The 24537-nt window shown below is 39.7% G+C and overlaps 1 long non-coding RNA gene and 1 pseudogene across 2 annotated transcripts; one reads left to right on the top strand and one right to left on the bottom strand.

Moving 5' to 3' along the window:
• Positions 1 to 24537, bottom strand: part of LOC128095658 (zinc finger protein 54-like) — a 54030-nt pseudogene that overhangs the window by 19283 nt on the left and 10210 nt on the right.
• On the top strand, positions 1906 to 11388 carry LOC128095659 (uncharacterized). Of its 2 annotated transcripts, XR_008213287.1 has the most exons (4): positions 1906 to 2096; positions 2338 to 2877; positions 8377 to 8478; positions 10328 to 11388. It is a non-coding gene; the product is annotated as an uncharacterized LOC128095659 (long non-coding RNA). The 2 variants fall into 2 exon arrangements; XR_008213286.1 differs by having other exon boundaries at positions 8377 to 11388.

Here is a 24537-nt window from a genome sequence, read left to right on the forward strand (position 1 = left end):
CACACCGGCTGCTCTTCCAGAGGACCTGGGTTCAACTCCCAGTACCTACATGGCAGCTCGCAACTGTCTGTGACTCCAGTTCCAGGGGATCCGACCACCTCATACCAACGCACATAAAATTAAATAAGAAAGAAAGAAAAGCCACAAAACCTGTGCTAAGCAGAATCTGCATGTGATTCAATAATAAAAGCCTTTAAAAGTCTGTGGATTTGGCACATGGCTAATGGCACTTAGAAAAAGAAAGAAAGAAAATTATTCTCAATAATTCAACCAGCAAAAACATAAAAAATAAAATAGGGAGTAAAAATCATATCAACAAAAATTCTAGCCACTCTGGAAATCATACAGAGAATCCTTTATTAAATACTTCCTCAAGTTAAATAAATCTAGCACATGATCTAGCTGTTCCATTCCTTGGTATAAGCTCAAAGGACTCAACATCCTACTCCACAGACACTTGCTCAGGCATGTTCATTGCTGCTCTACTCACAATAGCTACAAAATGGAAACAACCTAAATGTCCTTCCACTGACAACTGGGTAGTGAAAGTGTGGTAAATATGCATTATGGAATACTATTCAGCTGTAAAGAAAATTGAAATCATGAGCTTTGCAGGTAAATGGATGGACCTAGAAAAGATCATTTGAGTGAGGTAACCCAGACCCAGAAAGAGACATAGCATGTTCTCTTGCATACGCAGTTCTAAATCTTCAGATGTGAGTACACAACCTGGAGTGACTGCAGTAACCAGAAAAGTAAGAAGAGATCACTGTGGGGTGTGGGGGAGTAATAGAGATGGAGTAACAGGGAACAAGTGATCTGAAGGGGGAAATGGGAAAACAGGGGTGAGGATTTAACTATGCAGAAGGGACAGACATGAACAGAAGAAGGAGGGTACAATAACAGAGTTCCTCTGTGTAGCCCTGACTCTCCTTAAACTCACTCTGTCGATCAGGCTGTCAAGGAACTCCCAGATCCCTCGGCCTCTGCCTCCACAATGCTGGGGTTTAAAGCATGTACCACCACTGCCCCTTGGCTTCTTATGCCTTTTCTAGTCATGAAAACACTGTGACCAAACACCATATTGTGACTTTCCAGGCTCTAAATCCCAACATTAAGAACTTAGCACAAGAAAACACATTTCTTTTTTCTTTTTCTTGTTTTTCTTTTCTTTCCTTACCTGTTGTTTTTGTATTTATTTTATGGATTTTTGAGACAAGGTCTCACTATATGGCTCTGGCTGTCCTGGAGCTCACTATGTAGATCAAGCTGACCTCCAACTCACTGAGATCCACCTGCCTTTGCCTCCCCAGTGTTGGGATTAAAGGCCTGTGCCACCAAGCTTGTCAAAGACACTTTTCAGAATGCTGTATTTACATCACAGAGTGCATATGATGAAAAACTAATGGTGGATAAAAGGTTTACTTGTAAATGTTTATGTTTAAAACCTGTGGGACTTACTATATATACATTTACTTTCGGATTCAGTTAGTATTGAGGGCGTTCCTTTCAAGACTAATACCTAAAAGCTGTCCAGGAATGCCAAGTCCTCAGTTCCATGTGACACTCCCTTGAATAGGGAAGTGATATAACACGGAAGTTCGCGTGGATGGCTGTAAATGTGAAGAGCTTTGTCGTTTCCATCACAGCAAAGAAAACTGTCTGTAAATATCAACAAATAAATTCAAATATTCTACAAGAGTATTTTTATAAGAACATTTTGGCAATCAGAAGATAAATGGGAAAAAAAAAAGATTGGTCCAGTTCATATGGTCTAAAATTTATCCACAAGGGAAAGACATCCACAGCAGAATTTCGGAGCCGGCTTCCTTATGAACAGCAGAGAAACTGCTCGCACCCCCGGTCCCTCCCCTCCCGTGTCCCAGCCCCGCAGCTCCTCTGACCTGGGAGGTTCCAGGGCCGCCGGGCTGCGGTTCCCGCCACTGCGCTGCTGACTGGTGACTTTCCCAGGCCGCCCCGCGCGGCGACTGCGGCTCCGGGGAGGTTTCAGGTCCCCGTGAGATTCCAGCGGGGTCCTCAGCACCCAGGTCTGCACCACGTGGTTCCCCACGCTGCAAGCCCCGGAGCAACAACAGGTAACCGGTACTTGGCACTTCTGAGTTTGGTTTCTCCGTTCGGCTTCCCTGTCCTCACTCATCCGGTGTCTTTCTTAGCTTCCCTTAGCATTTCTAACCCCTCCTCTAACCCCTCCTATTCTCCAAGCTTCCCCTATACCTACCTGAAGTCCAACACCTTCCCAATCTGTTTCCGGGTGAGCGGCCCCGCCCCATCGGGGACCCGTCCCTCCCACTCGGTCTCAGGCCGCCTTCCACACAGCTCCAACCATCAGGCTGCCCTGGACCCGCTCTGCGCAACCTCCCCACATGCTCGCTGCCAGCCTAGACCAGAACTGGATCTAGGAGGACGTTGCACCCCGATGTCTGATCCCTACAGTGAGTCTGAACCCTTCAGATGAAAGACAGGCCGCCTAACCTCGACTTGACTACCAGCCTCCCAGGCTACAACTTACACCAAACTATAACAGACTAAATTCAGAAGCCAGGGACCCATCGCTAACACAACATAACAACCAAAACCAAATACCGCAACTGTGACTTGGGGAGGGACATTTCAGCAACTTGGATTTGGAAGGGAACCGGTGTCTCCAGAAGTCAGTGGTCCGCCCATGGCTAACATGAGTTCATCCCGCGCTGTTCTCACCACTAGATGTTGGCCTTGTCATTTTACTAACTCAGAAACACGTTTTTCTTTTGTAACTCATGCTAAAGGTGCTTTTAAGATAAAATATAGATTTTTTTTTTAATGCAATGGTGAATGCAGAGACTTTTGCTGTCCCAGATGCAGAAAATAAGTAAGGTATGTGGTCCAAGCTCTGGAAACGTCAGTTACACGTTCCTGTCTATGTCTCTGCCTAGGACTTACTGGTCAGGGAGGACCCAAAGGCACCCCAAACATAATCCTGTATGGAGAGCCAAAAATGGACATCATATTCTCCCTGTCTGTGCTCTTTCTTTGCAGTGTGGAATTTCTTTTCTTGAGTAATGTTGGAACATGAAATGTTAAGGGACATGTAGGTTGTTTCCAGTTTCTGGGTATTACAAATGAAGCTACTATGCACGTAGTTGAGCAAGTGCTCTTGTGGTAGGATGGAGCATCCTTTGGGTGTATGCCCAGGAGTGGTCTAGCCGGGTCTTGAGGTAGAGTGATTCTCAATTTTCTAAGGAACCACCACATTGATTTCCAAAATTGCTATACAAGGCTTCACTCCCACAAGCAATAGAAGAATGTTCGCCTTCTTCACCAGAATGAACTGTCACTTGTGTTTTTGATCTTAGCCATTTTGACAGGTGTAAGATGAAAACTCAGAGTCGTTTTGATTTGCATTTCTCCGATTGATAAGGATAGTGAACATTTCTTTAATAGTTTCTCAGCCATTTGAGATTCCTCTGTTGAGAATTCTTTGTTTAAATCAGTATCCCATTTTTGGTTGGATCATTTGGTTTGTTGATGTCTACTTTTGTGAGTTCTCTATATATTTTGGATATTAGCCATCTGTCAGATGTGGAATTGGTCAAAATCAATTCCCATTCTATGCACTCCCATTTTTGTCCTATTGACAGTGTCCTCTGCCTGAGAGAAGCTTTTCAATTTCATGAGGTCCCCTTTATTAATTGTTAATCTTAGTGTCTGTGCTATCAGTGTTCTGTTTAGGCAGTTATCTCCTGTGCCAATGTGTGCAAGACATTTTTGTTCTATTTTTTGTTCTATCAGGTTTAGTGTATCTGGTTTTATGCTTAGGTTTTTCATCTACTTGGACTTGAGTTTTGTGCAGGGTGATAGATATGGATCTGTTTGTATTCTTCTACATATTGACATCCAGTTAGACTATTGTTGAAGATGCTTTTTTCCCCATTGAATATTTTTCACTTCTTTATCAAAAATCAGGTGTCCATATGTGTGTGCATTTACGACTGGGTCTTTGATTTGATTCCATTGATCAATCTGTCTGTTTTTACGCAAATACCATGAGGTTTTTATTACTATAGCTCTGTGATATAGCTTGACATAACAAATGGTGATACCTCCAGCATTTCGTTTATTATACAGGGCTGTTTTAGCTATCCTACATTTTTCTGTCCACATGGAAGTTGTGTACTGTTCTCTCAAGGTCTTTCAAGAATTCTGTTGGTATTTTAATGTGGTCTGTGTTGAATCTGTAGATTGCTTTTGGTAAGACTGTCATTTTTACTGTGTTAATCCTGCTGATCCCTGAGCACGGGAGATAGTTTCATCTTCTGCTATCTTTCTCAATTTCTTTCTTCAAAGACTTGAAGTTCTTGACAGACAAGTCTTTCACTCACTTAGTCAGAGTTGCCCCAAGATACATTATTGGTGGCTCTTGTGGAGGGTGTTGTTTCCCTGGTTTCTTTCTCTGTCCATTTGTCATATATATTTTAGTTGGGAGACTTTTAATGACTGCTTCTATTTCATTTGGTGTTATACATGTATAATAAATGAACTGCTGGACCATTCCTATGTCGAACTAAATTACAAAGCTATAGTAATAAAAACCTCATGGTATTTGCATAAAAATAGACAGATTGATCAATGGAATTGAGTTTATCTATCTGATCTTTGTTTAACTTCAGCAAATGATCATATCTATTGAGAAAATTGCCCTTTTTTTTTAGGTTCTCTAATTTTGTTTGATTTCCATGAGTTTGCAGGCTTTCTGTTGTTGAAATTCAGCTTTAGTTCATGGTAGTCTGATAAGATACAGGGGTTATTTTAATTTTTTTAAATCTATTGAGACTTGCTTTGTGACTGAGTATGTGGTTAGTTTTGGAGCAAGTTCCATGAGATGCTGAGAAGAAAGTATATTCTTTTGTGTTTCGGTGAAATTTTTTTGTACATATCTGTTTGATTCATTTGATTCATAATGCCTGTTTGCTCGATTATTTCTGTTTTCAGTTTTTGTCTGGAAGACCTGTCCATTGGTAAGAGTATGGTATTGAAGCCTCCCACTATTAATGTATATATTTCAATGTATGATTTAAACTTTAGTAAAGTTTCTTTTACAAATATGGGTGCCCTTGCATTTGGGGTATAGATGTTCAGAATTGAGACATCATCTGGGTGGATTTTTTCTATAAGGAGTATGAAGTGTCCTTCCGCATCTCTTTTGATGAATTTATTTGAAGTCTTTTTAGATATTAGAATAACTACACCAGCTTGCTTCTTGGGTCCATTTGCTTAGAAAATATTTTTCCAACTCTTTACTCTGAGGTAATGTCTATCTTCAATGTGTGTTTCTTGTATGTAGCAGAAGAATGGATTCTGTTTTCACATCCATTCTATTAGCCTATGTGATTTTGGGGGGGGGATTGAGTCCATTGACATTGAGAGGTATTAATGACCAATAATTATTAATTCCTGTTATTTTGGTGGTGGTGGTGGTAGTGTGTGTGTATGTGTTTGTGTGCGCACGCACACATGCTTCCTTTCTTTTGGTTTTGCTGGTGTGAGATTATTTATTCCCTGTGTTTCCATTGGTGTAGTTAACCTCATTGGATTGTAGTTTTCCATTTAGTACCTTATTAACCACTGAGTCATCTCTAAAGTCAAGTCGACCAGTGAGGTTTATTGGGTTGACTTACAAGAGTGTGGGTGATGGTTTATTTATAGTAGCACAAAGGACTCAGTGACAGCTGGATCACTCTGTGAGGGTGATGGCTAATGAAGCTGGGAACCTGAGAATCACTGCACAGCCTGCAGGCAGCTCAAGGGAGGTTGGAAGTGTCTTTCAAGCCACTCACTACCTCCTCCAGGCAGCTCGACTGGTGTCTACTTCGTGGCTGCTCTGAGCATCTTCTGTGCATCTCAGCTTGTCTGACAGTGTCAGCAGTTCTTAGTGAATATATATGCTTGAGGCAAGAGGGCACTAGTGAATCTCGCCAGTTTCTGCAACTTCCCAAAGCTATTAAGTTGTCTATTTCTGAGTTTGGGAGTTTCTGTGCAGTACTGAATGTATCACCTCCCATTAGAGCATCCTGTTCCTTTACCTTACTTTTGATAACCTGTTTTAAGGAGCATCTTACAAGACAAAAAGTTTAATCTCAGATACACAGTAACCATTCCTGGGCATGAACTCCAAAGACTTGCCATATTACCAATGAGCATTTGCCTATCATGTTCGTTGCTACTTTATTGACAGCATCTAGGAAATGGAATCACCCTAGATGTCCATCAACTGACACATGGTTAAACAAAAATGTATGTTAGAGCTTCAGACTTTTTGTTTTGTGTTAGGGAATACATGTAGAAGCCAGGAAACTAGAAATGCACAGTTATGCAGAGATGCTGAAAGAGAGGGATGATAGTAGAATCTAGGTGATATGAAATTAGAGAGTGGCTATTCTGGGGTCAGAATGGTTCAAATATGTACTGTAGTGGTGGGGAAGACAAGAGGCTGCTGAAAGGTCATCTCAAATGAGATGTCCATGAAGAAGGTACATGGGAACCTATCATTTTGCAACCCAAGTAAAAAAATATAATGGTGATAGAACACATGTGCTACAAAAGAATGGGGCATTGGATAATACGTGCTAAATGTTTCATTAGGGATGGGGGCAAGAAGAAAGGAGGAAGAGTGGGTGGGTTGATCAACAGTAAGGATATATGAAGAAGCCTCATAAAATCTGTCTTACAAGTTAATTGTAATTTAGGTAAATATGATTTTAAAACTTTGAACAGAGGTTCCCACATGGGTAAATAATGCTGCTCCCAGACAGTAGGGATGTTAAATGAAACTCTCTGTACCAGGTACTGGTTATCTGCCTAGGACTTACTGGTCAGGGACGCCCCATTGTCACCCCAAACAAAACAGGTCATTGCTAGTACTCTTGCTGTAAGTACATGGTGTTGCTGAAGACACCACTTTGGCTGCAAGATAGAGAGCAATCTTGAACTTACCAGGGAACTCTCTCTGCTGGCTAGGTATTGTAGCACTCTAAGTTTCTGTGTGGACTCCTGGTAGGGAAAGGATGTCAATGGTCTTACCACTGTAACCCGCTTTCTATGTGGCAACCTACTAGTCAAGATGTGTGTACTGGTGCAATACTGGCATAACTAACCTGTCTCTTGATAGGATTGACACCAGCTGCAGAGAAGGGAATTCTTGCCTGGTATAGTAAACATGGTCAAAAACCATGGCATGGGAGTCACAGGCCCAAGAGCAGAACCTACTGATGTTTTAATGATCATGTTTGTTAATTTGCCATCTAAGTATTCATTGCACTACTCTCAACCTTGGTGAAAGAAGTCTCCTCTTACAGTTGGTCGTGAGTAATCCAGATTGAAATAGCTGTTCAAAAAGTACTGAGAACAAACAATTGTGGAAGATTGGGACAATTACCATTTCATCATGGTTGAGGGAGGGTCCCAGGAGTCTCCTATCCCTTAGTGAAGGTCTACTGGCAGTTACAGGCAGGTATATTATTTTAGAGTTTGGAGTAGATACTTCTCCATTTTTCTACAGTACTTTCTACAGCAAAATGAATTCTTGCATACCTTCAGGGATTTTTTTTTTCCTAGACAGGGTTTCTTTGTATAACCCGGATTGTCTTGGTATTTGCTTTGTAAACCAGTCTGGCCTTGAATTTAGAGACCCAACTTCTACTTCCAGATGTAGGGATTAAAGGCATGTGCTACTATGCCTTGCCATTGATCTTTTGGATTTTTTAAAATTAATTAATTTTATGTGTAGGGTGTTTTGCTTCCATGTGTCTATGCAGTATCTGCAGACTCCAGAAGGCACTAGATCCCCTGGTCCTAGAGTCACCGACAGTAGAGACCTGCCATGTAAGTGATGTGAATCAAACCAGGGTCCTATGGAAGATCAACCAGTGCTCTTAACCACTGAGCCATCTCTCCAGCCCTGACCTTGGTCATTTATAAGCTATAGATGTGCATGCACATGTTGTCACATTCAGTTTAACTCTAGTTTCTCATCTTGATATTTGTATGGTTTAAGTTGATGTGTGTATAGTTTGAAGATTTTAAAGGTGAGTAACAGATGAGAATTTATTGAAGCATTTTGTGTTTTCTTTCATGATGAATTTTCTTTTATGTCTACAAGGTCAGCATTAGGTAAAGGATTTGTCAAGTTGCATGCATTTGGAAGTTGGAACTTCTGATGAATAGCAAGACATGGTGATTATATATGGTATACATTTATATGGTTTCTCAAAAGCATAAACTTTGTGATGTACAGCAAAATTAGAGGGAAAATTAAATGCTTTATTACTTTTTTGGCACTATATTTTGTCTTTATATATATTTTTTCTTTTTGGACAGGGTTTATGTAGTCCTGCCTGTCCTGAAACTTACTATATGGATCAGTCTGGCCTCAAACTCACAGAGCTTCTCCTGCTTCTATGTCATAAGTGGTGGTTAAAGGTGAGCACCATATTTAATTGGAGCGGTTCGCTTACAGTTCAGAGGTTTAGTCCAGTATCATCATGGTGGGAAGCAAGGCAGCCAGGCAGACATGGTATTAGAGGTGAGAGTCTTTACATCTTGATCCTGTTTTAGTGTCAAAAGCCATAAGCTAACACCAAGATATTGCAAGGCAAAAATGTGTTAATGGCTGGGGTCATATTTTCAGTCTCCCATAGTAGGAGAATGAAAACAGCCCAACTTAAAGGCAGAGTAATCTTTTTATACCAAGCAAGCAAGTGATTAAGAGTGGAATTTTGCAGTTGTTTTTATGATCACGGGAAAGGTACATGTTATGGGTTTATGGTCAAAGAGTTAACAAACCACAAAATGGTCAGTCAATTCTCAGAACAATGGATACAATTTATGATGTGTAATTCACAATGTTATTGAGGAAAAACCACTCAAAAAAGTTAGCCTCTAGTCAAGGACATGATCAAAATCTAATATTGTTCAATTAAAAAGAAAATGGAGTCAGCCATCTTTAACAATCCAAAGGCAACAGAAAGTGAATGATCTCACTTGCCATGGCTTGCACGAAACCTCAAAGCCCACCTCCACAGTGACACCCTTCCTCTAACAAGGCCACACCTCCTAACAGTCCCACTCACTTTGGGGGCTATTTTCTTTCAAACCACCACATTCCATTCCCTGGCTCCCAAAGATTTGTAGCTATATCATAATGCAAAAATGCATTCAGTCCAACTTCAAAAGACCCCACAGTCCATAACAGTTTCAACAATGTTTAAAAGTCCGAAGTTCACAGTCTCTTCTGGGAGTCATGCAATCTCTTTAACTATAATCCCCTATAAAATCAAAAAACAGATCACATACTTCCAACATATAATGACACAGGATATGCATTACCACTCCAAAATGCAGGGAAGGGAGCATGATGAGGAAATACTGGACCAAAGCATGACCAAAAACCAGCTGGATAAACTCCAAACTGCATTTCTATGTCTGATGTGAAAAGGCCATTCAGAGCTGTAACTCCCTTCAGTTTTGTTGACTGCAACACACTTCTCTTGTGCTGGTTTCACTCCCTGTCACCAACTTTCCTCATCAGATATCAGATGGCTCTGGCATCTCTAACATCTTGGGGTCTCCAAAGCAATCCAGGCTTCTCCTTTGCAGCTTCACACAATGACCTCTCTGGGCCTCCATCTAGGCACGCCCTTGAAACATGCCTGGCCTCAGTGGGTTTTCTCACTTGAGAAGGAAGATTCCACACCTTTCTATCCTTGAAGCCAGAATTATGAGGCCAAAGCTGCCACGTTCTCTTGCTTACTGGAGCTGGAGCATGGACCCTTCTTTAAATTACATCTTCACCAGCTTTCTGTTTTCAATAGCTTCCTTAACTGCCTAAGGCTGGCTATTCTGGAACTTGCTACTTAGAGCAGGCTGGCCTCAAACTCAGAGATCTGCCTGCTTCTGCCTTCCCAGTACTGGGATTCAAGGCATGAATCACCACATCACCACTCAAGCTTTAATTCCTTTACACAAGTTGGAAATTTTTTTGGGTGGGATCTTGCCCTGAGGTCACCACTCCCTTTGTTCCATTTCTTAATCTGCTTATTCCCTTCAACACAGAGCTTAACTCCATTACACTGAACTCCATTCCTGGTATTCCTTTTCTCCTCAAATTGTTCTACATTGTATATTTTTTTCCTTGCTCAGCTTATTCTTTTTCATTATAAATATTCATTACAGTTATCACTAATAACCACATGACAGAGCTATATACTGGGCTGTTTTGAGATTTCCTCTGCCGACAGAATTAATCCAAAACTCTTCCCTTTATCCTCAGGCAGAACCTTTGGACAAGGGCAAAAAGTAACAATTCTTCACCAAAATATCACAAGAACGATGTCCAGGCTATATACCAATGTTCTTCACCCAATCCTCTTGTTCCAGGTACTCAAAGTTCAAATCACTCAGTATCACTGTCTTCCATGGTCCTACAAGAATGCCCCATCAATCACAACTTAAAGCGGATAACTGCTTTTCTAATCCACAGTCCGAAGGTCCAGATTCCTTCTAACAAAAGCACGTCAGGCCTATCCCACCAATACCACAGTCCCTGGTACCAACTTTAGTCTTAGTTCAGGCTTCTATTGCTCTTAAGAGACTCCATGGCCATTCAACTCCTACAAAGGAAAATATTTAATAGGAATGTCTTATAGTTCAGAGGTTTAGTCATGGTGGGAAGCAAAGCAGCATGCAGGCAGACATAGTGCTGGAGCTGAGGGTCCTTACATTTTGATCCAAAGGCAACAGGAAGTGGACTCAAGACACTGGGTGGTATCTTGAGCATATATGAGACTTCAAAGCCTGCCTCCACAATGACACACTTCCTCTAACAAGACCAAGCCTACTCCAACAAAGTCACACCTCCTAATAGTGCCACTCCCTTTGGTGGCCATTCTCTTTCAAACCACCACAATCACCATGCCTGGCATTATGAAATTTAGGATATTAAACAAGCTAAATATTTTAACTATAGCTTCTCCCAGGGGGTTGGAGATGGCTTAGTGGTTAAGAGCACTGGCTGTTCTTCCCGAGAACTGAGCTGCAATTGCCAACACACACACAGAAGCTCACAACTGCCTATAATTCCACCTTCAGTGTATCTGATACCCTCTTTTGGCATCCACAGGCAGGAAGCATACATATAATGTACAGACATACATTCAGTCAAAACACCTAGGAATTTAAACAAAAAAAGCTTTTCACACAGGTTTGCAGAATTTTAATTTAATATAAACTCTGTGATACTTTGCTAAGATTTAAAACTTCTTTAAAGGCTTTTACAAGTTTCTTATCTTTATGTTTCTATTATGTATACTGTTGTGGTTTATAAGCATAGAACACCAGATAAATGTTATGTCATTTTATTTACTACAGTATTTTTCTCTTCAGTATGAATTTTCTGATGTGCTCTTAGAGTTGAGCACTTAGTAAAAGACTCGCCACATTGCTTACATATGCAGTCTCTCTCGAGTATGAACTTTGTAATGTGTTCTAAGAGTTGAACACTGGGTGAAGGATCTGTCACAGTCTTTGCATTTGTAAGGTTTCTCTCCAGTATGAATTTTCTGATGTACTTTAAGATATGAGTTGCTAGTAAAAAATTTGCCACATTCCTTACAGAAGTAAGGTCTCTCTTTAGGATGAATTCTTTGATGTATTTTCAGATTTGAATACTGGGTAAAGGATATGTCACAGGTTTTGCATCTGTAAGTTTTCTCTCTAGTATGAATTTTCTGATGTGCTTGAAGAGTTGAGCACTTAGAAAAAGATTTGTTACATTCTTTACATCTGTAAGGTTTCTCTCCAGTATGAACTCTCTGATGTCTTTTAAGATGTGAGCTCTGGGTAAAGGATTTGTCACATTCCCTACATTTGTATGGTTTCTCCCCAGTATGAGTTTTCTGATGTATTCTAAGATTTGAGATCACGTTAAAGGATTTGTCACATACTTCACATTTGTAAGGCTTTTCTCCAGTATGAACTCTCTGATGTCTTTCAAGACTTGAGAAACAGTTAAAGGATTTGTCACAAACATTGCACTTGAAGGGTTTCTCTCCAGTATGAATTCTCTGATGTATAGCGAGGTTTGAGGGGGAGCTGAAGAATTTACCACATTCCTCACACTGGTGCAGTTTTTTTCCGACATAGATTGTTTGTTGCATAAAACTGTGTGCAGAGCTGAAATAGTCATCATATTCTCCCTGCCTGTGCTCTTTCTTTGCAGTGTAGAGTCTCTGATCTTGAGTCATGTTGGAACACAAATGTAAAGATTTCTCACAGTCTTTAGATTTGCAAGGTTCATCTCCAGTGTGCATGCTTTCATGCGTATCTGGGATTGATGAGTCAATAGAGGCATCCCTGTGATTACTGCATCTGTAGTTATTAGAGTTTTCTGTAGTTTGACTTGTTCCATAAAGTGCACATGTGGAGGGGTCATGAAGCACTTTGCCAAGTTCATTCCACTGACAAGACTCCTTTTCAGTCTTCACGTGTTCCTGGACAGAATCACACATCCAATAGTTCTCTGAAAATGAATACAGTTCAGATTAATAGGGCTTATTCCAGACTAAACATTTGATAAATGACTGTCTCCCTAAGTTCTCGCTTAAGATAGATGAACTAGCAACTGTTTAGAATAGAGCTCCCAGTACTAGACCTTTTTTTTCTCACTATAATTATATGGATGCTTACAAAAAGCAGTAATAGCCTTCAAGGAAGATGTAACAAATGATTTAAGAACCAGTAATTAGCCTTGGGATGGAGCTCAGTCACTGATTATATTTAGAATGTTCCCATTTTTATATATTTTTTTCCTCAAAAATTGATGGAGAAGAGTTTAATGCAATCCCAGATTCAGTTTTATATTTACTAATGAACAGAAAGGAAGAATAAGTTCAGAAAACCCAATTCCCTTTAAGATTAAAGGCTTACTTAAAATAATCAAAGGGTTTATTTTTCTTTTTCAGAGACCATGAAAAAGTTTTCCTATTACCAAACTCCCTAGTCTCCTCTTATTTCCATGACAGTTTAACAGAGTTTACAACCTATGAAGTAGGTACACACAAGGCCTGAGTTAGGAATTCTACAAGCCAAATGTTCTCACCCACGGAGACCAGGTTGTTGTAATTCTCCAACATCACATCAATGTACAAAGCCCTCTGAGCAGAGTCCAGGCATTCCCACTCCTCCTGGGAGAAGTCCACAGTCACATCCCAGAATGTCAACAGACCCTGAAACACAAAGTGCAGTTTGACCAGATACAGTTCTTTTTGGATATAAGGAGATTTAAGGAGATTAGGGATGTAGGTGATAAAGATAATTATTCAAAACAATGATTTCTAACATAGTCAAACTATAATGAATGTTCTAACTCTGTGAAAACAGGATGACACAGTATTCTCACAAGCAGTATAAACAAAACAAGAAACACATTTAAGGTCTGGACATGGTTATCTCTATCTGCTATGGGTGCTGTGTTTGTGTCACGAAGGATAAGAGTGTGCATGTCTCAGAAGGAAGCTCTGTGATGAGGAAATGTAATTTTAAATGCTATACCTGTAGATATTATGTTACAATGGATCAAAACATGACTGAAAACCAGAAACAGAGAAACATAAGAGAATGTAGGGAAGAGCCGACAGGACACGGTTGAGCAAGAACTTTTTGAATTGTAAACATACCAACAGCACAGGAACGAACCCCAAGTATCGAGAGATAGGACTACATGAAAATAAAAAGTTTCTGTGTATCAACAGAAACAATCAGCAGAGCACACAGACACCCCACAAAATGAGAAACAATCTCATTTTGACACTTCAGTGACACTTTAGATATGGGCTCATAGCTAAAATTTACCAAAAATTACAGAAATTAAAGTCCAAGGACATAAAACTACAAACCAACAAAAGAGCAAATGAACTGAATAGAGACTTTTCAAAGACAGAGACAAATGGCCAAGAAATGTTGCAGAAAGTGTTCAGGTCCCTAAAATGCCATCATGGAAATGTAAACTAAAAGTACTTTGAAATACTACCCTGGCAGAGAAAGGCTGTCATCAACCGATCTGACAACAAATGTTAGAGAGGATGTGGAGAGAAAGGAACCCTCATAAACTGCTGTGTTGTGTATGTGTGTGTGTGGGGTGGGGGGTGCATATTAATAAACTCAAATGGAAATTAGTTTGAAGATTACTAAAAACTTAAAGCTAGAACTAAAAATGACCCCAGCCCTTTCACTCAAAACTTCACAGCCCACTACAGAGATAATACACCCCATGTTTACTGCTGTCATTCACCATAGCAAAGTACTGGAATCAAACTAATTGCCCATCAACAGATGAATGGATAATGAAAATGGGATACTGGGGGCCTGAGAGATGGCTCAGCGGTTAAGAGCACTGACTAATCTTCCAGAGGTCCTGAGTTCAATTCCCAGCAACCAAATGGTGGCTCACAACCACCTGTAATGAGATCTGGTGCCATCTTCTGGCCTGCAAGGACACATGCAGACAAAATACGGCATACATAATAAATAAATAAACCTAAAAAAAAAGAAAAAGAAAATGGGATAACAGTCAGCTGAAGAGAAAACTATAATAAAAATGTGAAAGAAAATGTGTGGATTTAGAATGTGTAATATGAAGCCATAAAGTGTCAGAAAAAAAATCACATTTTTCCCTCATATGCAGAATCTAGCCAATGATATGTGTATGGAAACAACATACACGTGGGCACAGTAGACATGGAGAAAGAGAACAAGAAAGGTTACATATCAGGGTTTGAGGCAGGACTGAATGCAGATAATGAACATCAGTTATGAAAAAGGATAGAAAGCTAATTGCTTTTCTAGTTCTAATTCCGTCACACTTCTGGTTTGGGGTAGTAGATAATTACATCAAAGTATATTCGAGAGTGAAAACATAAAATCCCATGTGGGGCTCCAGAACATCTGTTCCCAATGACTACTCTAACTATTGAGTTGTATAGTCTGGGTCTGGTTAATTTCAGAATGTGAATTTTTTATTATTTGCAACTTTTTTTTTTATAATAAAGTTAAAAAAGTATCAGAAGCAGAAAATGAAAGGCTTTCAAGTCTCAAAATATAACATTTCCAGAAAAATAATTGACTTGACGAATGACCTGGGACGTATATCCTGGAAAATCAGCCATTTCTTGTTGTTTCTGTTCTTTGAGTTTCTCTTTCAGGAACAATAGATGGCTTGCTGAATAGACGGCTTGCTGCCCTTTCATATAAAGGAATTAAAAAGAAAAAGCAAAAATTAGTAAGGAAAGCTTTTAAATAACAATGTTAAACCACATGAAAATCCCAAGAAACAGAATACTACCAGGTGTCTGGTCAATGGTCCCAAAGCCAAAATAGCATGCATCCACATTTAAAATTTATGGAGAAAAATCACTGTGAACCATATTGCTGCACCCAGAAGAATACTGTCTTAAAATTGATGGAGACAAACGTGCATTTGAAGATCGTCATGAATTAATATTGGACAATTCATTTCATAAAAGCACCAAGCACATAATAAATTTGAGGAAATATATACAGAGGAGAATCGGAGGAATTATCCATGAGAACATGGGAAATAATGAATTTCATATGAAGAATAGATAAATACAGGAGAAATGTGAAGTATTCATCCATGGGCAAGATAGCAAACCACTAATTTTCACACTGAAGGAAAAAAAAATACTCCCCAATAACCCAACCAGTCACAACACCAAAAAACAAAATCACAGGGAATAAAAACCCTAACAACAAACTATCTAGGTACTCTGGAAATCAATATGGAAAATCCTCAGTTAAATAAACAAATAAACCCTCAAGTCAAATAAATCTAGCACATGGCCCAGCTGTTCCACTCCTTGGAATATGCCCAAAGGACTCAACGTCTTACTCCACAGAAACTTGCTCAGCCATGTTCACTGTGCGCTACTCACAACAGCTACAAAAAGGAAACAACCTAAATGTCCCTCGACTGACAAATGGATAATAGAAATGTGGTACATATACACTATGGAATACTATTCAGCTGTAAAGAAAATTGAAATCATGAGCTTTGCAATTAAAAGAATGGACGTAGGAATGAATATATTGAATGAGGTAACCCAGACCCAGAAAGACAGACATAGCATGTTCTTTCTCATAGAAAATTTCCTAGCTCTAAATCTTCAGACGTGAGTACACAAACTGGAGTGACTGAAGTAACTAGAAAAGTAAAAGGAGACCACTGTGGGGTGTGGGTGAGTGAGAGAGACGGGAATAATAGGGAAGGATGAAAAGGGACAGATACGAACACAGAAGAAGGAGGGTAAAATAACTGTAAGGAAGTCTAAAAGTCATAATGTATGATATTATTATCAATCTACTAAAAAAAGTCTATAACATATAAATCTGTGTAAGCATATATATACATTTAGAATATAAATAAAAATGTCCCAACTGGGCTGATAACGCTCCACACAAGTGCCATAGATTTTTTAACAAAACTATCAACACCAGCCATGAGATGCCTTCTATTGTGGGGATTTATTAAGGCAACTCCACATACTTAAAAAGGTTTATTTTGGGGGGTAACGTACAGCTAGTAAAGGGGTTGGTTACAGGATCTGGGAGAGGTGAGGTGCAGTCCAGCTGGGTTCTCTGGAGAACTCCACTCGGTCTACCATCCAGCATCCAGGATCACCAGGAACCAAGAGAGCCAGCACATCCGGCAGAGGCAGGTCATAGGTAGGCATGACAGTTACCGGAAGCCTCCCTAGGGGTAGTACTTCCAGGTCAAAGCTGGAACAGCTAGCTACCCACTACAGCCTTCTTTAAAGTCGTTGGTCACAACTATCTAAGAGACTTCCAAACATAGGCTATTGCTGTTGCCCATGTTGGCCTCCTAGAGGTAGATGCGTCCCTATTGCTTAAGAAGCCATGCACTTCAGACACAGATTCCAGAGGACTTGAGATGGAACTGACCTTAAAGCCTCTGCCCCGGGGACTAGCTTTCATGGTACCAGAAGGCAACATGCAATCTTCCAAAGGAGGGAGCTAGTCAACAGACCTACCCAGCTATGACACCTATGAACCACAACAAAGATCTGCACTGCATGATAGCCCGAAGGGTGCAAGAGTGGTACACAGACCTTGGTGGTAACCAACAGCTTCTTATTGCATTAAGACCCTCTCAACAAGAGGGAAATCATGCCTGGTACTGGAAACCTAGCTAGTTTCCCTAGGGCTAGTGAAGTCAGGGATCTTGGAGAATATACAACCACTATTTTACTAAATACACATAATCCATAAATTCATTCTAAATACTTTCCTTATTCTTACAGACAAACATAGTCCTCATCACTCATCAAAGGAAGTTCTTTATGCAATACAGGGAGATTATAAGAAAAACACAATCAGTCAAAATATAGAGTTGTGGTGTTCAGTTCCAACTGACACATAAGCAACACAACCACTGCACCTCACCCTCAAGGATTATCATTTAGAAAGAGGGGATGTAGCCAGGCGGTGGTAGCACATGCCTTTAATCCCAGCACTTGGGAGGCAGAGCCAGGCGGATCTCTGAGTTTGAGGCCAGCCTGGGCTACAAAGTAAGTTCCAGGAAAGGCGCAAAGCTACACAGAGAAACTCTGTCTCAAAAAACCAAAAAAAAGGGGGGGGGGGGGGGAGGGGGGATGGGAATATTGTATGACCCAGAGGAGCAGGATGTTTGCTATGAGATTGTGTGCCCTAGAAATGACAGAGTAACTATATGCATGAAATCTTACATGGCTGCCTAAACATGAGCAGAACAAGGACAAAGAGACATGCTAACGTGGAAAGAAGAAAGCTCACTATACCTCAACACTAGTCAAATACTAAGGGATTATGAGAGTTTGAACAAGTCTTCCCCATAGAAGAATGCACTATTTGGTTATATAATACCAAATGTTCATCACTGAAAACATTCCGAATCAGTAGGTTGTATTTTTATGTATAGGAATTCATACAAACAACAACAATGAACAAAAAAGTTGTTCAATAATAAATGAGCCGAGTGGTGGTCACACACACCTTTAATCTCAGCAATTGGGAGGCAGAGGCAGGTGGATTTCTGAGTTTGAGGTAAGCCTGATCTACAGAGTGAGTTCCAGAACAGTGAGGGCTACAGAGAGAAACCCTATCTTGAAAAACAAAAACAAAAGAAAACAAAGAGGAAGGAAGAAGGAAGAGAAAGAGAGAGAGAAATAACATATGTCTGTGTAAAATCAAGATTTTGGATCATATAAATGAAAAAACAAATGACCAGAATGGCTTCATAATGTTTTCTATCATTGATAGTCATAGAAGTACATTCAGCAGGGTGCTAAAGAAATGGCTCAGTGGTTATGAGTGCCTGTTGATTTGCAGAGATCCAAATTCCATTCCCAGAATCTATACTGTGCATCCAACTGTCCACAACTATAATTCTAGAATGCATATGATATACAGTCATTCATACAAGTAAAACACTCATATATATAAAATATATAAATTTAATAAACTAAACAGTAAATAAAAATTAGGAGAGAGAGAAAGAGGGAAGATGCAAAATAAAAGTCCTGGAGTAAACTTACTAAGCACATGAAAGGTCTCTACAATGAAGGAACTGAAGAAGATGCTAAGTAGAACATGGAAAGATGTTTTACACAGCTGGAAGGGGACATAATACTGAGAAACACGCAGGTTTTTTTTTTTGTATAGTTAGTTGAAATTCTGTTGCGGGCCACAGGAATATATCATAAGAACTCAGCTGGTTATGCAAAGTCACTAATCTGGAGGGAATTCCTCTAGAGGAAGCCAAATCCCAAGGAGTTTTTGGTGTTATTTGGCTTGTTATATATCAGTTGTATTCTGTTATGAAAATCATGTGTGCCTTCATAGTTTTCCCAGTTGACTTTTCCCTAAGAAGGGCCAACAGTGTGGACTGATCACTCTCTGGACATACACATTCCAGGTATTTGGAGAACAGCCTCAGGAAAGGCTTTCTCTGGAATCAGATATCTCCTTTAGCCACTCTCAAGGACTAACAGTAATAACAAGTCTCCTGATTTAAGATAAATTCCACAAGGAGACACTACCTAGGTCAGGTGGACGTTAAGTAATAGCTTTACACAATTTAGCTCGGACCCTCCTTTCTTACAGCCTTACTAACTTTATAGACCTTTAACTGCTTACCTAACCACTTCTAGGAATATTTAGATAACTTTCTGTGCTGACAACTATGCTCAGCCAGAACCCCAGTTCAAGCGTCCCTGTAATTATCATCATTGGCAGCATCCAGCCAGGTCCATCCTCAGATAGAGGAAAGTACCTTATCAGAGAGAGATACCTCTGTACTCTCTAAGAACAGACTTACACATCCAGGGTACCTGTTTGAGAAGGCCTGGCGGATGTGCCAATTAAGCTTAACTGCCCCCTTTCCCAAATCTTACCTCCAATTCCAGATCTCCCTCTAACTATCCCAAGAGCCATCTAGCTGTACACAGGTTGCCTAGCGACTGAGCACACTTTTCCCCACCCTGCAGAAAAATGGCAGATAGCTTGGACAGATATGAGCCACAGGAAAAAAAAAAGACAGTTTTATTTTCTCCCATTGACCTAGCAACTTATAGATTCTTAACATTTTCTACTAATCACGTTTAAGACTATAGTTGAGCACATAAGATCCCTCTTCTTAGATATTACCCGAATTTAGCCTTTAGTTAATTCATTTCCCCATTGGTCACTTCCCTTTGGGGTTGCAAATGATAATTAACAGTTATTGCCTCTCTATGTGGTTCTTATAACCCCTCCGTTTGATCTGGAAGCCTGGCTTTGCACTGCTAAGGGGTCACTTACTGCTTGTAAGTGTATATATACCAGGATTTCCAGGGCACTGGGGGACAGAAAAAAGAAAAGAGAATGGAAGAACTAGATGGGTAAGAACTTGAGAGGAACAAACTGAGATGAGAAAGAACTAGGTTAAAGAGCTAGAAGAGGGTCCTAGAGAAACGAGATGGAAGATGAGGAAGAGTCAGATGGGGAAGAACAAGATGAGGAAGAAACAGATGAGAGAGGAGGAGAGATGGGAGAGGAGATGATTTGGGAAAGAACTAGATGGATGAGAGAGAACCTAGAAGGGGCAGAACTAGATGAAGGAATTAAGATAGAACCTAGAGGGGACCACAGATAAGTGTAGAGAGAAATCAGACAAGAAATGAGCTAAATATGAGAGCAGAATATAAGCTTGTAACTGACACAGAATAATAAAGTATATGGACTAAGGAGTTTTGTGTACATAGATTCATTTCTTTTCATCAAAGATCAATTATCAGCTGGTTGTAGATTCTTCCCGGACCCTGGGAAGGGACTATCAAGGGGCTGGACCCTCATAGTCCCCGATAAAACTCCATTACATTCAATTTCCTACAACATACTTCACAAAAATAGTAAAGAGAAACCTACAATTTAATGGGTAACAGAGGAATCCTAGTAAATGTAATGCTCAAGCTATCCCAGTGTGATTCCAGGTCAGTCCAATGCAATACAGCAGTAGATCCAGAACATGCCCAAAAGCCATGACCAGGTAAATGTCATCAAAATACCATAAACATGTGTTGCAGACTAGATAGCCTCTCTAAACAGTGATATTGGGTAAAGTATCTATCCACATATAAAAACATGATCCTGCATCCAAGTCTCTCCTACCACACAATGACTCATAGACCTTCATGTACAATCTGAAACAGTGAATCCTGAAGAGTAACATAAAGGGCAACACTTGATATAACAACAGGAATGGAGTACTGTGTAAAATTAAAAACATCCAGGGAAATAATAATTAAAATAGCCTAAACAGCAGAAATATTTATTAGCTATCTTTTTATAGTGAAATGGATGAAAACCCATAATCCATCAAAAAAAATTAGAAAGGAAGCAAATGATAATATAATCAATAAATAAGCAAAAGAATGAACATCCCATGCTCAATAGCAATTGAATGGCCAATAGGTACATATTAAAAAGTTCTACATTGTAGGTCATAAGATAATGTAAATTGAGTATACAGAGATTCCAATTCTTCCTAGTCAGTGTCTACACTCAAGTTCCTAAATAATACCAAATGTATTTCTTTCAGTAATTTCTTAAAATGTAAATAGATATTATTCCCTAAGCTAATCATGTAAAAACCAAAATGACAGCTGAATTTCAAATATATTTTCTACCAATAATTCATTTCATATCTAAAGACACAACAAATTGAGAAAGAAGAAATTTTTTTAAAAATGCCATAAAATGGACAGCAGTAAAGATGACTGATGATCATAATTAAACAGAAAAACCAAGACAAAAGCATCAAAATAGAAAATAAGCAGTATTAGCAAATGATAAAATGGTTCATTAGATAGAAAGTCCTGATCAACATGGCTCTATGTCACATAAACCAGAATACAGACATCCACAGCAGACAGAGAACAGGAGAATACATAAAACATGTGAAAACTGGCACATTGCTTCATGTTTTTTTCAAACATAAGACAACCAAGACAGAGGTCTGTCTTCTCTAAGACTCCAAGCAATTCTTATCACAATCCTATTGCATGTTTTACTGAAAGTACCAAGGAACAGCAAAGAGCCAGAAAATACTAAGAGGATCAAACCTAGAGGTGATCTCACCGTCTGTTACAATTACAGCAATGGAAACCACTTGGAACTGTCATGACCACAGACAACAGGAGATATCCATGGGAAGACAGTACAGTTGGAGTTTAACTGTCTGTAACATATACTTCCTGATTCTTAGCAAAATTCTGTTGGCATTACTTTCAGCAACGGAGACATTAACACTAAAAGTTAGAGAAAGTACTTGAATCCCAAAGTTCCAAAATTCTGAAAACAATAAACCTAGAGGTATTAATTTTCAGTCCTTTTATATTAAAAGCACAGAAATGAAAACCATTTAATATTGGTATGAAGACACGACTGGTGATGTGTATGAATATGGAGAGTATCACTCACATGAATACTCAAATAAAATTTTATTTGCCTCCTAGTATCAATTCTTTTGTCGAATATCTCCTTTCTACATACATACCTGTTCTTCATACTTTATAAGTACATTAGGATAATCATGAGATTTTTCTCAGTAGAAATCTCCAGAATTATTTCTAGTGAAACAGAATGTGGCAAAACTGATTTCATGTCCCACTTCCACCCCTTCCACATCTTCAACAATCTCTCTAAATACCTGGATTCTTAGCTACTGTCTCCTCTCTCTCCATCTTCCAGGCCTCTTTGTTCTGCTGCACAGGTGAGCAGGTCTGGGTAATGAGTGAAACCTGCAAGTGAGAGATTGTTCAGGAAGCACCTGGATTTCTAACACAGTACAGTGCTCAGCAAATGAAGAGAAATCGAAACACAGGATTATACAAATGATTTCCCAACTGTTCTGCAGTGTCAGAATACTGAAAACAATTAGAAAGCATTTTTAATTATGGAAACTGGAATCCCACTTCCAGTCACAGCTCAGTGGAAACTCAGGGGCAGAAACAGAACTGAATGACTGGGAAGAGAATGTTGTACACTAGGTAAGGTTCTGAATTTATCATAGACCCAAGATGATGGAAGCCTCACACCTCCGAAAGGGAGACACAGGAAGAAGAGAAAACATTTCATGAAGATTTTCAATGTTCCTCTGAGGATATCACTTTACTTTGAGATTTTGAGACTCACTCACACAAAGCTCACACACTTGCAGATTAGTTTGTCAAGAAAACTGAGGAGGAGCAAGGGAGACTGCAAGCAAACTGTTCTCACCCAGAGAAACCAGACTGCTGCAATTCTGCAACATCCAGTCTCCATATAAAGCCTTTGGAGTTTTATAAGCTATATATAAGCATGACTGTGACGTCATATGCACATCCTATCTCTTCAGAGTTTCTCATTTTCTTGCTTTATTTTATTTATTTATTTTTTCAAGACAGGTTTCTCTGTGTAGCTTTGAGTCTTTCCTGGAACTCACTTGGTAGCCCAGGCGGGCCTCGAACTCACAGAGATCCGCCTGCCTCTGCCTCCCGAGTGCTGGGATTAAAGGCGTGCGCCACCACTGCCCGGCTTTCTTACTGTTTTTACAGTTTGACTCTAGTATGAAGATTTTGAAGGTGAACAAAGGGTGAAGCTTTATTAGAGCATTTTCTTATTTCTTTCATTATGAATTCTTTTTATGCCTACAATTTCAGCACTAGGGAAAGATTTACCAAGATGAACGCATTTGGGGAGTGGAATTTCCAATGAATAACAACACATGGAGATTATATATACATGGTATACTTTTATATAGTTTCTCAGAACTACAGATTTTCTTTTTTTTTTTTTAAGAAATTTTCTACTCACTCTACATACCACCCACAGATCTCACTTCCTCCCTCTTCCAACCCCCCAGCCCTCCCTCCCAAGCCACCCCCATCCCCACATCCTCCAAATCAAGGTCTCCCATGGAGAATCAGCAGAGCCTGGCACATGGAGCCGAGGTAGGTCCAAGCCCCTCCTGCACCAAGGCTGTGCAAGATGTCACACCACAGGCACCGGGCTCCCAAAAGCCTGCCCATGCACCAGGGATGGATTCTGATCCCCTGCCCGGGTGTTCCCCAAACAGTTCGAGGAAAACAACTGTCTCCCATATCCAGAGGGCCTAGTCCAGTCCCATGGGGGCTCCACAGCCACTAGTCCACAGAACTATGGATTTTCTAATGCACAGCAAAATGAGAAAGTTTTGTCACATATTTTGTTAATACATTTTTTCCTCATTATGACTTTTTGTTCTTGTTGAGACAGTTTATGTAGTCCTGGCTATCACAGAACTCACTACATAGACCATAATGGCCTCTGACTCAGAAATCTTCCTGCCTCTCTCTTCTAAGTACTGGGATTAAAGATGTGCATCACCTCGCCTGACATTATTTTGAATTTTTCGATGCTGAAAAAGATAAATGTTCTTATTACAGCATTTTCCAGGGTCTGGAGATAAGGCTTAGTGGTTAAGAACAGTGGCTGATCTTCCAGAGGATGGGGTTCAATTCCCAACAATTTCTATTAATCCAGCTTCAGGGGATCTGATGCCCTCTTCTGGCCTCAGGCAAGGCCACCATACACATTTAAAAAACAAAACAAAACAAAATCAAAACAACAAAAAATTTTCCAGTTACTTTGCAGAATTTAATTTTAATATAAACCCTGTGATATTTTCTAAGATTTAGACCGCCATTAAAGGCATTCACAAGTCTCTTATCTATATGTTTCTATTATATGTATACTGTTGGGATTCATAAACAGAGAATTCCAGATAAATGCTACATCACATTATTTACAAGGGTACTTTTCTCTCCAGTATGAATTTTCTAATGTACTCTGAGGTAGGAACACCGAGTGAAAGACTTGTCACGTTCCTTACTACTGTAAGGTCTCTCTCCA

Source organism: Peromyscus californicus, unplaced genomic scaffold (genome assembly GCF_007827085.1).
Source record: "Peromyscus californicus insignis strain IS unplaced genomic scaffold, ASM782708v3 Scaffold_4__1_contigs__length_199733344, whole genome shotgun sequence".
Taxonomy (NCBI): domain Eukaryota; kingdom Metazoa; phylum Chordata; class Mammalia; order Rodentia; family Cricetidae; genus Peromyscus; species Peromyscus californicus.